Source organism: Mastigoproctus giganteus, chromosome 9 (genome assembly GCF_048544385.1).
Source record: "Mastigoproctus giganteus isolate SK-2022 chromosome 9, ASM4854438v1, whole genome shotgun sequence".
In the NCBI taxonomy this organism is placed as follows: Eukaryota; Metazoa; Arthropoda; class Arachnida; order Uropygi; family Thelyphonidae; genus Mastigoproctus; species Mastigoproctus giganteus.
The window spans coordinates 70,335,205-70,353,713 of record NC_143583.1 but is presented as its reverse complement, the minus strand read 5'-3'; the positions used below and the strand labels follow the sequence as shown (position 1 = coordinate 70,353,713).

The 18,509-nt window shown below is 40.1% G+C and overlaps 1 protein-coding gene across 4 annotated transcripts in view; it reads left to right on the top strand.

The window, feature by feature from the left end:
* The first annotated feature begins 17,167 nt into the window (after positions 1–17,167).
* Positions 17,168–18,509, top strand: part of LOC150080432 (alanine aminotransferase 1-like) — a 179,548-nt gene continuing 178,206 nt past the window's right edge. For 2 of the 4 annotated variants that reach the window (XM_090382132.1, XM_090382133.1), the window contains exon 1: positions 17,168–17,376. The gene's annotated coding sequence lies outside the window, so the exon portion shown is untranslated. Of the gene's footprint in view, positions 17,454–18,053; positions 18,072–18,509 lie in introns of those variants that run through there. The other 2 variants (XM_090382131.1, XM_090382135.1) reach the window with 2 other exon arrangements.

The following is an 18,509-nucleotide window of genomic DNA, read 5'->3' as shown; positions in this document are numbered from 1 at the left end:
GTTACAGCAATCAACGGCCACTGGCCAAAAAGAAAACTTCCTACAATCTAGTTTAAACCTCTACTCCTGTAATTTGAATCTATTCTCACGAGTTCCGGAATTTTCCATAACAGTAAAATTCCACCTTCGTTCATTTTACTAACACCTCTCAAAGCCTTATAAACCACAATCAGGTCACCTCTGAGGTACCAGGTTCCCAAGCTCTGCCACATATACGGAGTCTTTCCTCACATGCTCAACCTTTTGCCGATCTCACCATGAGAGTTTCCCGTCTTTGGACGCTTTCAAGAAGCTCAATATATTTTTTCAGACGAGGTCCCCATACTTGAACACAGTATTCCAATGCGCTGTTACAATTGCGTTATACAGTGGAACTTTTTTTTTTTTTTCGTTAGTTGTTGGCGCATCGCCTTCTGTGGCCATAATGCACCTCCCAAAGTTTTTGCATTTTACTCTGATTCAAGCCTGAGGCGGGATTCTAACCCACGACCTTTGGGTTGCCAGGCAGGCACATTACCCACCCGGCAAGCCCAGTCGGCACAGTGGAACTATGACGTCCATATCTCTACAGAATGTTCGATATATCATCGATAGGATACTATAGGATTTTCTGGCTGCCTGTTTACACTTTTCAGAAAACTTCATATCTGACCGTATTATACCCCCAAATCCGTTTCTTTCTCCCAATGTTTTTAATTCAACTCCACCAACTGGGTAATTTATTTTGGGATTGATGTTCCCCCAAGTGCAAGCTGGCATATTGCTGCCAATTATCTAACCATTCTTGCAGCCTGTTCAAGTCATCCTGAAGGAGCACTGCTACTTTTTAACCTCTTGTTACCAATCATTAACCACTCTAGACGTAGTGTGCAAATTGTGACATTAAGCCTTTTGTCCCATCGCCGATATCGTTTATGAAAATGAGAAACAACCCTTGTACAAGAATTGATCCCTGGGGAACCCCACTTCTGAATTTACACCAATCTGAAGGATAGCCATTCATCACAACTCTGTGTCTTCTGCCCTACAGCCACCCAGCAATCCATCTTAGAATTTTTCCAGTAATTTCAACATGTTCCAGTTTATACAATACCCTCTCGTGAGAGACTGATCAAATGCCTTGCTAATATCTAAATAAACTGTCGATATCGTTCTCTACATCCAGTTCATGAGTAACTGTGTCAAAATAGTTTACTAAGTTAAACAGGATTTTAACAAGGAATCTCTCCAGAGTACAAAGACACTCTCATAATTAACTTCAATGGTCCAATACATTCCCTGGCGGCCTCCCTCAAAATTACTGAGTACAGTACACTGAAAGGGCACTGAATCTCCAGAGTACAAAGACACCCTCATAATTAACTTCAATGGTCCAATACATCCCCTGGCTGCCTCCCTCAAAATTAATGAGTACAGTACACTGAAAGGGCACAATTCATGGATACCTGATTCCTGGGCAACGCAATGCTGTCACTCCTCTCGCTAGTGGACGAACCCACCACTTGGCAAGTATATAGGTACACTGCATTACTGCAATTACGTAGACGGTAATTCGATGTCAGTATGGATAAACGTCGTGAGCTAACCGACTTAAAAAGAGGGATGATAGTGGGTGCCCAACGCATGGGTTCCTCTATCCGCAGGTGGTACGGAAATTGCACTATCCCCGTTCGACAGTATCAACAGTGTATCGGGATACGTTATTTCCGGAATAACATGTCATCGTGGATAGCTCGGTGGGCGGAGAAAGGTGGTGGATGAACGTGGCCATCGACGTCTGTCTCGCATTGTTTCAGCCAACAGGAGAGCGACAGTGGCACAAATGACTGCTGACTTCAACGAGGGAGGTGTCAGAAACGTCTCCACCAAGATCATCAGGTGATCATTAGCCTATGTGGTGAGACTCGCCGACTCACCAGAGTCCCATTGCTAATACCACGACATAGGACTTTACGCCTCAACTGGGAAAAAGAACATCGGCACTGAACCTTGGATGATTGGAGACAGGCTCCTGGTCCAACGAGTGCGATTTCCTTTTATTTTTGAGAGGATGGGAGGGTGCGTATCAGGCGAAAACCGCATGAAGCTATGCACTCGTCATATCAACAAGGAACTGTTCAGGCAGGTAGATGGTCGGTAATGGTCTGGGGCGTGTTCAACTGGTACATGTTTTGGACCTCTGATATGTCTAGATGCACCTCTGAACAGTCCAGTATATGTGTTTATCCTTAGACCATCCCTTCATCATCGTGCATCCACAGGACAATGGACTCTTCCAACACGACAATGCACCTCCCCAGAGAGCTGTGGCGACTAGAACATGATTCGAATAGCATTCCACAGATTTAATCACTATGGAATGGCCTCCCTGTTCAACAGACATGAACCTTGTGAAGCAGCTTTCGGATGCTGTGGGAATGTCCGTTCAAGCTTTGGATCCACCATCCAGGAATGCGTTGGAATTATGGACAGCCGTGCAGCAAGCATGGATGGAAATACCTGTGGAATGATTTCGTGAACTATTGGACTCAAATTCCTCGCCGTGTGACTGCCCTTATCTGGCAGAAGGCGGGCCCACCCCTTACTAGATAGGTATCCCACGATTTCTGTCTACTCAGTATACACGCCACCAACTCCAGGAGCATTACTTGCCTTTATGCTCAAAAGTTTTTCTAATAAACAGTTACATTTTTCCATGTTGAATTTCTCTGAATCGCCACGTACCCAAATTGTGAACTGTTGCGAACTGATATGCTAATTTCAGTTACAGAGTAGCAACCTTGTTCTCTCTCTCTTGTGTAATTCATTAATATCTAGCTTATAACCTGCCACATGCACAGCATGGACATTGGTTGGTGTCTTCATATTGAAAACAACTACCCCCTTCCCCGACCACATTGGGAAGGCGATAGTTGATGTTTGAATCTTTATATCTATCTTAATCTCCATTACAAACTGAATTAGCCTTTCCCCAATCAGATGGTGAGGCATCTCTAATGTATACTGCCCTATAGTAATAATTTTTTTATATAATTTAACACCGATTACATTTTGGCTATCACCCAACACAGAAGAAAATCCTTCAAAATGACATCACAAGAACTTATTTTATCTAGCAAAGCTTTGAAGTTCCCCCCCCCCTTGACAAAGGAGAAATCCTTTAAATTTCTCTACAGATGCGGTGGGCCTCCTACCAAGTATGACCTGTTATTATTATAATTATATTAGCCAACGTTGCAAGGAAGCCTGCACCAACCATAACAAAAAAATTTCTGAACTACCCTGAGAGAGAGAGAGAGAGAGAGAGAGAGAGAGAGAGAGAGAGAGAGAGAGAGAGAGAGAGAGAGAGAGAGAAGTAGATAGGAATCACCAAGAAAGAGAAGAATGATGATATCCAGCTCAGGACCCTGGGTTTGCAAAGCCCATTCTCACCAAATGTGAGCCCCTGGGATTGGTTAGCATGCTCCATCATAATAACAAGCACGCCAGTTCTCACTCTGAAAACGAGCATCATCCTTCTCCAGACTTCACCAAACTGGTAAAATATATATATATATATATATACCAATATTAATTCCCATACTACCTAAAGACAATGGTATCTGCAAATATCCCACACACCTGGACGTGGACATGTATTGTAGCTTACATAGGGCGACTCCTAAACGTCAGTTCAATTCCACTGTGATATTTTGATAATACAGAACATTGTAAACGGCCATAATGAATGTAGTTCTATGTTTGTGCAGGCTGTGTTGTTTAGTTGTTGCTGACCACTTTACTACTAGGAAGTAGGAAATACTCAAGGATGCTTCCCAGTACCCGTCCATTCCAGAGGAGCAGACCACAACTATGTATGAACCACAGATTAATACAGATAGTCTACTACTACAGAGAACCATGGTAGTACTAAAATGATAGCAGCATCGCCACCAGTTATCTAGGTAAATGGGTTACTATAGGATATATTTCGGCTAAGTACTGTAGCCACCACAGACATTGCCACAGTGCAGTTTGTGATGACTACGTGGTGGAAGTATCGTTGTGCAACATGGTAAACTAAACGTATTTAGCCAAATTCCGTTTATTTTCATTTCATACTTTAGCCAATTTCTGCAACATAACAGTATCAAGTGTTATTACATTAACGTTAGGTTACCGAAATTTGCATAAGGAGAAACCAGTAATTCAGAAAGTCACCATGCAGTCATCGCAGTGCTCCACAGACAATGCCACAAGGCTGTTTTCAGTGGCTGCACATAGAATGCATCGAGAGTGAACTGCAGACTGCCGTGGCGCAGTTTGTTTTTCTTCTTGTTGTACTTAGCCGATCTTTCACTCCCACCACATCAGTTGGCCAGCTATTCCAGAAATATCACTCCCTTGAACTGTACGAAGGACAATTCTAGACTACTCCCAGACAAACCTGCTGAAATTGACAACTACTGATTTGGACATCGCCAACTACACTGAGAACATCATCAGCAAGAATACTGATAATGTCCTGACTGGACATTATCAGCAAGAATACCGCAGCTAAGAGTTCTTGGCAAACTCGCACTAGGCTCCCTTGGCTAGTGTCCTTTAATCACCCCACCGTCACCTTTTCTTATTATATTTTTTTTATTTCTATTTATTTTTTAAAATTTTTATGTTATTTCTATTTATTTTTTTATTTTTATGTTATTTCTATTTATTTTTTAAAATTTTTATGTTATTTCTATTTATTTTTTTATTTTTATGTTATTTCTATTTATTTTTTAAAATTTTTATGTTATTTCTATTTATTTTTTTATTTTTATGTTATTTCTATTTTTTTATTTTATTTCTATTTATTATTTTTATTTTTATGTTATTTCTATTTATTTATTTTTATTTTATTATTTTATTTCTATTTATTTATTTTTTATTTTTATTTTTAAAATTTTTGATCTCTGTCAAGAAACTCATGCCACAGAGTAGTGGCTCTGGCGACCCTGGCAGAGATCAGCCAGATTATGACGGGCAGCCTGGCTCAGCTCCCTGTGGTGGTGGCGGGCAACGTAGGTTTCCACTAGGCAGGGTCGCTGTGACCCTATGTACCGCCAGTAAGCAAAATCAAATTTGCCATTTGGATTAAAAAATAAGAATGAGGCATAAATAATAATTATTAATATATTGAAAAATAAAAGAATTACAACATATCTCACATGTAACAACAAACAAAAATAACAAAATCATTAAATTCTAAATCACAGTAATCGTACCCACAATAATAAAATAAAAGGAAAATTATGTTAAAAAAATTGTGCAAATTTATGTTTCCTTGCTTTAAGAGATGTGCGAATTTATTAATTACTGTATTTCATTAATGTTTATTTGTTTCAAACGATCACTTTGCATTGAAATTATTACCAAATTAGAGAGTCGTTGTTGACACATTGACAATCGTAAATAATTTTGATTCATTTTAAAAAACTCCGTTCACCTGAGGCAATGAAACTGGTAAAGTTAGAAAAATTCTTAATACAACCGCTATATTTGGAAAAGTATCTGTAAAATCGAATTTAAAAATATATTGTAAAAATTCAAATGCCATGATATTGTCTTTAATATAAATTTCAGGTACTCAAGTTCACATAATGCTAAACCAATATCGGATTCATTACGATCAACGTCACTTAACTTTATATATATGTGATTTAATAAATCGTCATCTGGCCATTTTTTAAAATTCTGAAATGTTATAAAATATTTTAAATATTTCTTTCATATTTGTAAATCGTTCAGTTAACGAGAAAATTGTTGTGTCCATATTTTGAAAGAAAAAAATTATTTTGAAATTTCGTTGCGGATCCAAAATGTCCAAGTTTGCAGATGATACAAAGGTTCGCAGGGTTGTTAATGGCAGTATGCTACTGCAACAGGTTTTAGAAAAGTTACGTAGATAGGCTGAGAAGTGGCAACTGAAGTTTAACATTGACCAAATGCAGGGTACTGCATACGGTTAGAAGTAACCCCAGAGAAACGTACCAACTGTGAAAGAATCTGCAGATAAAGGAACCACTAGGTGGCAGTGATCACAGTGCATTGAAGTGGGATTTACTCAAAGAGGTAACTACCATCAGTGGTAAAGGGAGGGTTTTTGCTTTCGTAAAGGCGACTACGATGTAGTCGCCTTTACCATCAGGGGTAAAGGGAAGGGTTTTTGCTTTCGTAAAGGCGACTACGATGTAGTCGCCAGTATTTAAATTCTATACAGTGGGACCAACTGATGATGTTACCAACAGCAAATTCAAAATGGGAAGTATTCAAAGAATTTATCTTGGAAGCTACTAGGCTTTACATACCAACTAAGAAATATTGTTCGAGGTTTAGGCTTAATGGATGTCATATGAACTAATGAGACATATGGCAGAGAAGAAAAATGCATGGGATACATATAAATTAATGGGTGACATGGAAGCCTATGATAGATATAAGCTGGTCTGTAATCAAGTCACAACGGAGATTAAGCAGATTATGGGAAATCCTTGGCAAAGGATGCAAAGAAAAACAGAAAAAAGTTCTTTACCTATGCAAACTCTAGATAGAAAGGGATGAATCAGATTGATCCACTGGATATTGAAGGTTCAACTGTTGATGATCCTGCTCAGGTGGCTAACAAACTAAATGAGTATTTTGCATCGACATTCACACACGAGGAGTTATTCAGGAAGGGGAATGCCAGGGGTGAAGTAAATTTTGGCAGTAAGCTAGATGATTTTGTAATAACTGAGAGGAAAGTGGAGGAGAAATTTTTGAGGATAAACATAAAAAAGGCATCCCGGGGAGGATGGGATTTTTCCAGTTATATTTAAGGAGGCAGCAAAGGAAGTAAGCAAACACTTAGCCATAATTATGAGAGCTTCTTTGGACTCAGGGGAGGTACCCCTAGACTGGAGATGTGCAAATGCGACCCAAATTCACAAAGGACGATCAAAAGCTGACAAGCAATTATAGACCTGTGAGTTTAACTTCTGTTCGAGGAAAATTAATGGAGGCACTGGTTAAAGAAGCACTGCAGGATCATCTAGACAAGACATCAGTTACAGCTCGGACACAGCATGATTTTGTTAAGGGAAAGTTTTGGCTGACCAATTTGACTGGATACTATAATGCAGTCACAAAAGAACGGGATGCAGGGAATAACTTTGATATTATATATTTGGATTTTAGAAAGGCTTTTAATACTGTTGCACATGGAAGACTGCTGCACAAATTGGAGCAGTGTGGCATTGGAAGTAAATTGCTGCTATGGATAAAGGGATGGTTGAGGGGGACAAGACAGAGAGTGGTAATCAATGGACACTGCTCATTGTGGATTAATGTTATTAATTAAGTCTCTCAGGGTTCAATGTTGGGTCGATTGTTGTTTTCTGTATTTATAAATGATATTGATGATGGTGTATTAAGCTTAATGTCCAAGTTTGCAGATGATACAAAGGTTGGCAGGGTTGTTAAGGACACTACTGACGCTATGCTGCTGCAACAGGATCTGTAAAGGTTGAGCATTTTCCACCTCTCAGCCACTGATGGGCTGAGAGGTGGAAAATGAAGTTTAACATTGACAAATGTAAAGTACTATATATGGAAAACAGTAACCCCAGAGCAACGTATCAACTCTGTGGTACTACACTGACAGTGGTAGAGAATGAAAAGGACTTGGGAGTAATTTTGCAGGTAGATATGACGTTTTCTGAGCAGTGCAGACGGGCTGTAAATGTAGCTCATGGTGTCTTGTCAATGATATACAAGAATTTTTCTAGCAGGGATAAGGAGGTGATTATTCCCTTTTATAAGGCAATGATCAAGCCACACCTTGAGTACTGTATACAGGTCTGGAGGCCTCATATCAATAAGGATGTAAAGCTGCTGGAACGAGTACAGAGAAGGGGAACAAGATTAGTGAATGGAACAAAGGGTTGTTCTTACCAAGAAAGGCTTAAATTTTGCAAATTACAGTGTCTGGAGACTAGGCACCGGCGTGGTGATCTGATAAAGGTGTATAAAGCCTTGAATGGTTTTAGCATGCTCAATACTGATGGGATTCTTCCTCTTGGTGAGAATAATCCCCTGAGAGGGCTTAAATTCAAATTGAGGAAAGACAGATGTGCGGAAATTTGCCTTTAGCCAGTAGGTAGTTGGTTGGTGGAACAGACTTCCATCCTTTGTTGTGGAAGTTGATAGCCTAAATAAATTTAAAGCTCAGCTGGACGGGTATTTCGAACGAACGGAGGGGTGAAATGGGAGTGTTTTTTTTGGCTGATGCTGCCTAAGCTTGCTTTCTTGTATCATATGCCTCTACTAATGCTAACGCTATCTCTGCAGTACTACACTCAAAATAGTAGAGAATGAAAAACAGTTGGGAGTAATTGTGCATTCAGACATGAAGTTTTCTGAGCAGTGTAGACAGGCTGCCAGACCAGCTCATGTGGTTTTGTCAATGATATACAGGAATTTTGCTAGTAGAGAGAAGGAGCTGATTAGTACTTTGAATAAGGCAATGGTCAGGCCACGCCGTGAGTTCTGCGCACAGGTCTAGAGAACAAGTACAAAGAAGGGCAACAAGATTGGTGAGGAGAATGAAGGGATGCTCTTACTAAGAAAGCTTAAATTCTGCAAATTGCGGTATCTGGAGACTAGACACCTGTGAAGTGATCTGATTGAGGTGTATATGGCTTTGAACGGGTTGAGCACGCTGAATTCAGATGGGATTCTTCCTCTTGCTTAGATTACAAACCCCAGTGGGCATAAATTCATATTGAGGAAGGACAGTTGTAGAATGGATCCTCGGAAATTTGCCTTTAGTATTGCTGGAGTAAACTTCCATCTGTCGTTGTGGAGTTGATGGCACAAATCAATAATATAGCAATGGCGTAATTTATCAGTACTCGTCTCTTCTCATGTGGTGAGTACTGATAAATTAAGCCACTGATATATTATTGATTTGAGTGATTAATACGGTACGTTAAAGGTTTACTATAAATTTTTCATTGGAAGTTGATATTTTAAATAAATTCAAGGAAGAACCGAACAAACTTTTAGAGCAAATGATTTTGTTAAATTGAAAAAAGTTTTTTTTGGCGGATGCTGTGTAAGCTTTCTTACATCATGTGCCTCTACTAATGCAGATGCTTCATCTCTACTTTCACTATTGAAATGACTTTTTTTGTATCTTTTTCCTTACAGATCTTACTTCTGGAAACGAAGCTTCTTCAATGCCAGTGACAGCAGCGATATTATTAGCCGAATCGAGAAATTTTTGGACTGCTTTCTTTAAAATATTCCGTGATATTTTGCAGCCATCCAAGAGCTTTGTGTATATCAGAATCTTTTTTTTTTTTTTTTTTTTGTAGCATTTTACTTACTGGATTAATTTTATTTTCGTCTTCAGTTATTTTATCAAAATATTTAGCTTCTCTAGTCATTTCTAGTATTTTATCTGCATTATTTTGTGAAAATATTTCAATAATCTAATTGTGTTTGGTCACCCAAATAATGCACGATATTTTTTGATTCGGATTTCTGAATACGGCGAATACTTTGGTTTGGGGGTAGCAGTCCCCAGAACACACAAAAAAAAAAAAAAAAAAAAAGAAGCGTTTCTGTTGAGGTGCAATTCTCATTGTTATTGAACATGAAATCGCCTGTACGGGCTAGAAGAATCAGTGGTTGTATGTGGTGCTAATTTTTGTTAGCTATTTAAAAAAAAAATTGCCGTTTTGCTGTATTTAATTCATTTCAGCTGCGACATATTGTGATGTCATGTGACATTCCCCAGTACCCTGCAGGAGAAGGGATAAATCACTGAGTGGGAGGTGCCTTCATGTCCTGTCACTGCCTTCTTCTTCTCTTTCCGGCCGAAGTACGGGGGGGGGGGGGTTATACCCAAGTTCTGGAGTATAACACTGCGAAATATAGATAGGAAACTCAGATCCAGATAATCAGCAAATTAATGCAAGTCTTCAATTTCGTGTACTGTATTTATTTCAAATGAATTATTTGCTTTCCACGGTAAACGTTAACCATTCAAAAGACCAGTGCGACTAATGAGTATGTGGGACAGGCGGTTGGATAGGTTTTATGAGTACCTGAGTTGCAGGATGGTAAGCCCTTTGACTCTTAATTCGTGCTTAGTAGCAGGCACTAATTGCCTTGGTGAGAACAGTGCGTTCCCAGTTGTCTCTCGTAATCCGTTCGTTATATGGAAATTTTCTTCGATCTACGGAAGCTATATTAAATGTATTACCAAGGGGAATTCAAAAATTATTGCTAAATAGAAAGTTTCGCTATAAAAAAGTTTCTTAAACAGAGGTTCGACTTGTATGTCAAAAAGTTTTTTGGCGCCCTCCTGAACTGCCGCCCGTAAGCGACGCTTACCTCGCCTACCCATTTGCGGCGGCCCTGCTACTAGGGGCCCTGTGGCTAAACAGCCAGAGACATAGCAACAGAACAAAACACAATACTACATAAACCAGACACGACACTTTTTCTTGCTTTTCCAGTAGTTCTGCATACCATCGGAGAGCACATACGGCTCAGAAATGGGACACCACCATGAGCCCTGACGGTAAATACTATGCCTTCTTTCGAAAATACTCGATATAACTTATTCATATTCGGAAAATGTACGACCGTCCTTTAAGTACACAGAAGCAATGAGCATTTTGTCAAGTTGTCGAGCGAAGCGCTGCAAGCACTTTGTGGAAGTCCACTATCTGTATTTGCTGTTCTGTGGTATGAACCCACCCCACGGGAAGGCAGAGGTCGGACATACACAATATCGCATTTCCGAAGTGGTGGGCCATATACAAATGTTCTCACAGAATTTTACGCTTACTACTTAAATAAAAAAAAAAAAAATAAACTTTGCTGTACGCTGGCATTAGCATTAGCATTAGCATTAGGAGAGGCATTTGATGCAAGAAAGCAAGCTTATGCAGCATCAGCCAAAAAATAAAAATATATAAATAAAAAATAACCACTTCTATTTCACCCCTCTGTCCAGCTGAGCCTTAAACTTATTTAGGCTATCAACTTCCACGACAAGGGATGGAAGTCTGTTCCACCAACCAACCACCCGCTGGCTAAAGGCAAATTTCCTCACGTCTATCTTACATCTGTCTTTTCTCAATTTGAATTTATACCCTCTCAGGTGATTATTCTGAGCAAGAGGAAGAATCCCATCAGCACTGAGCATGCTAAAACCATTCAAGGCTTTATACACCTCTATCAGATCACCTTGCCGGTTCCTAGTCTCCAGACACTGTAATTTGCAAAAATTAAGCCTTTCTTCGTAAGAGCACCCCTTTGTTCCATTCACCAATCTTGTTGCCCTTCTCTGTACTCGTTCCAGCATCTCTACATCCTTCTTGAAATGAGGCCTCCAGACCTGTATACAGTACTCTAGGTGTGGCTTGACCATTGCCTTATACAAGGGAATAATCACCTCCTTATCCCTGCTAGAAAAATTCCTATATATCATCGACAATACACCATGAGATACTCTTGCAGCCCGTCTGCACTGTCAGCAAACTTCATATCTGCCTGCACAACCGCTCCCAGGTCCCTTTCATTCTGTACCACTGTCAGTGTAGTACCACAGAGTTGATACGTTGCTCTGGGGTTTCTGTTTCCCATATGTAGTACTTTACATTTGTCAATGTTAAACTTCATTTGCCACCTCTCAGCCCATCTGCTCAACCTTTCCAGATTCTTTTGCAGCAGCATAGTGTCAGTAGTGTCTTTGACAACCCTGCCATCCTTCGTATCGTCTGTAAACTTGGACATTAAGCTTGATATACCATCATCAATATCATTTATAAATACAGAAAACAATAATGGACCCAATACTGAACCCTGAGGGACTCCACTAATAACATTAGTCCACGATGAGCAGTATCCATTGATTACCACTCTCTGTCTTCCCCCCGTCAACCACCCCTTTATCCAAAGCAGCAGTTTGCCTCCAATGCCACACTGCTCCAATTTGTGCAGCAGTCTTCCATGTGCAACAGTATCAAAAGCCTTTCTAAGATCCAAGTATATAATATCAAAGTTATTCCCTGCATCCAGTTCTTTTGTGACTGCATCATAGTATCCAATCAAATTGGTCAGGCAAGACTTCCCCTTAACAAAACTATGCTGTGTCTGAGCTATAACTGAAGTCTTGTCTAGATGATCCTGCAGTGCGTCTTTAACCAGTGCCTCCATTAATTTTCCGGGAACAGAAGTTAAACTAACAGGTTTATAATTACTTGTGTCGCCCTTTGATCCTCCTTTGTGAATTGGGGTCACATTTGCACATCTCCAGTCCATTCCATGGGTACTTCCCCTGAGTCCAAGGAAGCTCTCATAATTATGGCTAAGGGTTTGTTAATTTCCTTTGCTGCCTCCTTTAATATAACTGGATAGATCCCATCCACCACAGGTGCCTTTCTTGTATTTATCTTCAACAATTTTCTCCTCCACTTTACTCTCCGTTATTACAAGATTCTCTAGCTTACTGCCAGAGTTGAATACACTTCTGGCATTCGTCTCGCTGAATAACTGCTCGTGTGTGAATGTCGATGCTCCTGAGCAGGATCATCAACAGTTGAACCATCAATATCAAGTGGACCAATCTGATTCATCCCCTTCCTTCTAGAGTTTACATAAGTAAAGAACTCTTTGCTGTTTTTCTTTGCATCCCTTGCCAAAGTTTTCTCGTAATCTGCCTTCGCCTGCCTAACCTCCTTTGTAACTTGGTTACAGATCAACTTGTATCTATCATAGACTTCTGTGTCACGTTTTAATATTTATGTATCCCATGCATTTTTCTTCTCTGCCATATGTCTCATTAGTTCATCTGACATCAACTTAGGCCTAAACCTTGAACAATATTTCTTAGTTGGTATATAAAGCCTAGTAGCTTCTAAGATAAGTTCTTTGAATGCTTCCCATTTTGAATTTGCTGTTGGTAACATCATCAGTTGGTCCCACTGTATAGAATTTAAATACTGTCTTAGTCCATCGTAGTCGCCTTTACGAAAGCAATAATCCTTCCCTTTACCCCTAATGGTAGTTACCTCTTTGAGTAAATCCCACTTCAGCACACTTTGATCACTGCCACCTAGTGGTTCATTTACCTGCAGATTCTTAATGCATGAAGAATCACTACAGATAATCAAATCAAGAGTATTACTCCCTCTAGTTGCCTCCCGAACATGCTGATGTAGAAAACAATCATCCAATAAATCCACAAAAGCCTTGCTAGTGTGTGAGTGACCAGCCCCCAAATTCCAGTCAATATCTGGGAAATTAAAATCCCCCATTATAAGACTCTCTGATTTACTGGCCCACTCTATTTCCCTGTACATTTTCTTATTATACTCATCAGAGTCATTAAGCCTATAGCACACTCCTACTCTTAATTTTGATCTCCCAATGCTTATATCACACCAAACTGACTCGACACTGCTCTGTCCAGCAATGTCTACTGGCTTCACTTCCTTGGATTGTATGTATTTCTTAACTAATAGCATAACCCCTCCTCCCTTCCTATCCTGTCTATCCCTTCTGTAGACATTGTACTCCCCAAATTCCAGTTCTGCATTCCTTATATCTATGTGACACCACGTCTCTGAAATCACCACAATATCTGCCTTTGATATTTTGCGGAATACCTCAAATTCATCAAATTTATTTACTAAACTCCTAGCATTGGTGTACACGCAAGTATACATGCACCTGTTCTTTTTCTTTTTCTTAGCTACCCTAACTATAAAAAGACTATAAAAATGCTAGACTATAAAAAGTCTTACAACCATCAGTGGTTGTACAATATCAGTGAGTACCTGCATATCTCGGGGCAATGGTGACCTCCTCCATTGGCGCTGTAAGCAAGTAGGGCTTGTAGCAACACAAAGCTAGCTGGAGTTGGCATAAAAGTCAGATAAAGGAATTCCATGACGAAGAAGAAACAGAAGCGGCAAAATATTTTTACTGATTATAAGACCAGTTTCGTTTTCAGGAAAAACAGTTAGTGACTTGAGGGGATAAAGCATGTCGATATTCAAGGTATAGCAGACAGGTGTATACTTATATAAAGAAGTAAGAAAACAAGACAGTAAGCCAATGCTAAACCTGAGCAATGCACGGATGTTAAAAATGAGAGAGAGAAAGATAAACTGTGAAAAAGAGAGAGAAAAATATGGCATACACGGTGATTCACTACCAGTGCGACAAACTTGCAGGAGGTGTAGGGGGCACAAAGACGAATCGGAATCACATAACATTGCAGGGTCAGAAATGCCTTCGGCATGCGGTAGAGAACGTTGAACGGGAGGTCGCGTGAACAGCGATCCCGCTGGAAGTCAGCATTTGTGAACCGTTTCTGTTGAAGAAACCAAGTAGCAAAAGTCCCCCAGAGTGGATAATCCGCAGGCTCCAATGATTGGACGCGTTGCAGATGGTATGAACTCATTTGGTTTGTTGACAGTATCCTTCATACAGTGGATTTGGAAATACCCAATCGTTGGCCTATCGCTCGAGTACTCGTACTCGGATTGCCTTCTGCAAGACATAGGACATTCTACTCATTGTCTGGCGTCCTCGTCGTTCGCTCTCGATTCATGGTACCTCTCGTGAAACAACCAGTCTCACGTAACCTTCTGTGCACACGTGCGAAAATCGTATGATGAGGAGCACGCCTGTGCTGGAAACGTTCCTGGTACAAGCGCAGAGCAGCGCGCCCGTTACAGTCCGCAGCTCCATACTCGAGGTGCATGTTGGCCAGTTCAATGTTTGAATACACGTCCATCCTACTGCCTCGGGAACCGGTTCGCAAATGCTGAGTTCCAGCGGGATCGCAGTTCACGCGACCTCCCGTTAAACGTCCTCTACCGCATGACGAAGACATTTAGGACCCTGCAATGCTATGTGATGCAGATTCGTCTTTGTGCCCCGTACGCCTGCTGCAAGTTTGTCGCACTGGTAGTGAATCACCATGTAGATAAAGTTACCCTAGAGACATTCGGAATATTAATTCAACTACCCTAAAAAAAAAAAAAAAAAAAAAATTTATACATATATATATATATATATATATACAGGGTGTCTCAAAAATATTGGTACAAACGTTTAGGGGAGGTAGGTAACATCTAAAGGAATGTGAATCGCATAGGAACCCATAACCGGAAACGTCACGGGAAAGTAGTAGCAAAGGCACAAGAAGCAGAAATGACACAAGACAGTAATTAGCGGCAAATATTTATTTGACATAATATTAACAATGGAGTACGAGATGGATGCATTGAATGATGTTCCACCATGAGACGCGATGCATGCGTGACACCTACGCAGCGTGGATTGGCGGACACGGTCGAACACACCCGGAGTTTCTTTGACAGTAGCAGCAGCGCAGACGAGTCTCGCCACGAGATCCATTTCCGTCTCCACAGGCGATTTATACACGATAGATTCGAGGGCCCCCCACAGAAAGAAATCAAGGCTCCATAAATCAGGTGATCGTGGGGGGGGCGAGGCAACGGGTCCACCACGGCCAATCCATCGACGCCCAAAACTCCTGTTCAAATGGTCACGAACACACCTTCCATAATGGGCAGGCGCCCTGTCATGTTGAAACCAAATGTTGCGTCTCACATTTGCTGGAACATCGTCAAGTAACTCTGGTAGAACTTGTTCAAGAAAGATCCGATATTTAGCGGAGTTCATGCGGGATGGTAACCGGTATGGGACAACTAAGCAGTCACCGACCATACCTGCCCACACATTTATTGGGAAGCGATGTTGTGCCGCATAAGGGCGCACACCGTGTGGGTTGGTCGTGAGCCCACACATGAGCATTGTGCTGATTGAATAAGCCTTCCTGAGTGAAATAAACCTCATCCATGAACAAAACATAGGCTGGAAAATTCAAGTCTTGAACACTTTCTTGGAGAAGCCACTGCGCAAAACCACACGTGCAGGATGATCTTGGGGAAGCAGTAACTGAACCCTTTGGTGGAGATGAAAGAGGTGTAAGGAATCGTCGTTCGAGACGCGCTGTACACTGCAACGAGACACTCCTAAGGCAGAGGCAACGGCACGTGTGCTGGTAGTAGGACTATTCTGGACGGCATTCAACACACTTTCTTCCATGGCGGGAGTTCGCGTCGAACGGGGTCTACCCGCACTACTCCTGTTACCTCTAAATGACCCATAATCGCACAAATTGTGATGCACACGCGCAAACAAACGTTGGTCCGGTACATGTCTGTCTGGGAAGCGTTCTCCATAAATTCGTTGAGCGCCTCGTCCATTGCCCTCTGCTAATCCATACACTAGGTGCATGTCTGCCAGCTCACAGTTCGTATATCGATGCACGCTCTTCGTGCGGCGACTATTGCTTGAATGAGTAAACTAGAAATTTTCCCTCTGTGGAACTGATGAACAGCTCCGTGTACCGACTTATGGTGACGTTTCCGGTTATGGGATCCTATGCGATTCACATTCTTTTAGATGTTACCTACCTCCCCTAAACCTTTGTATGTACCAATATTTTTGAGACACCCTGTATATATATATATATATTTATTTTTTTTGTATGAAAATATATAGTATTCCTTTTTCTTACGATTGTCTTTATTTAATGACAAAAACAACACAATATTTGTATTTAAAGTCTTTTTCGAGAAAAATCACAACCTCGACCTATACGAAACAGTAAGCCTTAATTGGCTAAGGAGAACAATTGGTGTACTTTGGATCACAGGTATTTCTTTTTTTTTTCTTTCTTTTTTTTTGCAATAATCCTTATTAATTTGCTTTTGCTTAAATATTGGCTGTGGAATGAAAGGTTTTTCGTGATTCACACATTGGCATCACTTAATAAAATATTGCATGGGACGTTACTTCTCTTGAAATCGCTTCCTTACGATTACATTTTTCATAGCTTCTGCTCTTAATTCGTAAAGTTGAAATTTTTATTATATTTTATTAAGTTATATTAATATATATTATAATACATTAATGTCATATGATATATTAATTAATATAATGTACATTATACTGAATTAAATTTTATTAAATTCTTTTTTTTTTTTTTTTGTATATTTTTACTTCAGTTGGCTGCAACGGTGTGGCTCTCAAATAGTGCGACGTTGGGATGATGCTGTAACAAGCACAGAGAAGCTAGATATGTGAATACAAGGATGTCACTATTACGACTCCACCTAACGGTGACACTTTCTTCCGAATAAACAACGTAAATAGCAAAATGTTTTGTAAATATTTACGTCGTTCCAGAGCAATGGCACGAGCGTAAAGTTTGGTACGTGAACCACCAACAGATGTAATAGATCTCGCCACACAGAGGTATGTTTTTGAGAACTTTTTAATTTGGAGGAAGGGTTGTCGGTAAAGCTAGGAGTAACCCCAGGAGCTCACATCTGGTGAGTATGGGCTTGGCACACCCAGGGTCCTAAGCTGGATATCATCATTCTTCTTTCTTGGTGATTCCCTTCTACTTCTCTCTCTCTCTCTCTCTCTCTCTCTCTCTCTCTCTCTCTGTCTGGGTAAATTATTATTTTTTTTTTTTTTTTGCTTGTGCAGCAAAAGCTTCGGCTTCCTTGCGTCATATAGCTAATAAAATAATAAGGGGTACGTGGGTGGTAAGTTTACCTGACAATGCCCTTGAGTTATCGAATTAGTAGCGATTACATAGGGCTGAACTTTAAAAAAGGGTGCCCCTTGCGAAAATTTTGTAATTGGTAGTAGAGTTTTTCTCTAGCTGTCTTAATTGAAGAAATGTAGTGTGTTTGATCGAGAGCAGGTAAGCCAGTACGCGTCGAACCCTTTATTTCTGTAAAAATAAAATTTTTTCTTTTAAGGTAGGTAGCGCTATAGAGAAAATTTGCCCGTTCTGTAAAATAAAACAATTCGGAATTTTTATATTTTCCCATGTTTCTGCACACCTAGGAAGAAATATCTTTAATTTGAGACCAAACCAGTAGGCCTGTTGTACGTAATGGCTACAGCTAGCTGTACCAGTTGCGAAAACTTCACAATTGGTAGCAGAGTTTTATTATTATTATTCTTTTTTCGGAACAAAGGACACGATTGGGAATTTTTGGTAACTAGGGAATTTTTTTTTTGCTGTGTAGCATAAGCCTCAGGCTTCCTTGCACCATATGGCTAATAATAATAATAATAATAAACTGTTTAACCACAGAGTAATTAGATACAGTGTCAACTTCTATAGACGATAATGTTAATTCCGGTTACACGTTAAAACGCATAGAAAGTGGCGCCACCAAAATCGGACCTAAACAACAAGCCGAAACATTGCGAAGAGTTCGTGGAATAATTGCAATGGACAATATATCGATTCACCGAATATTAATATAGAATATTCATAATTAATTATTGTAGCTGTAGAAAAAAAGGGCACTATGAAAGTCCGGAAGAATAATGAAATATAAACATAAATAGAGATATCGAATAATCTA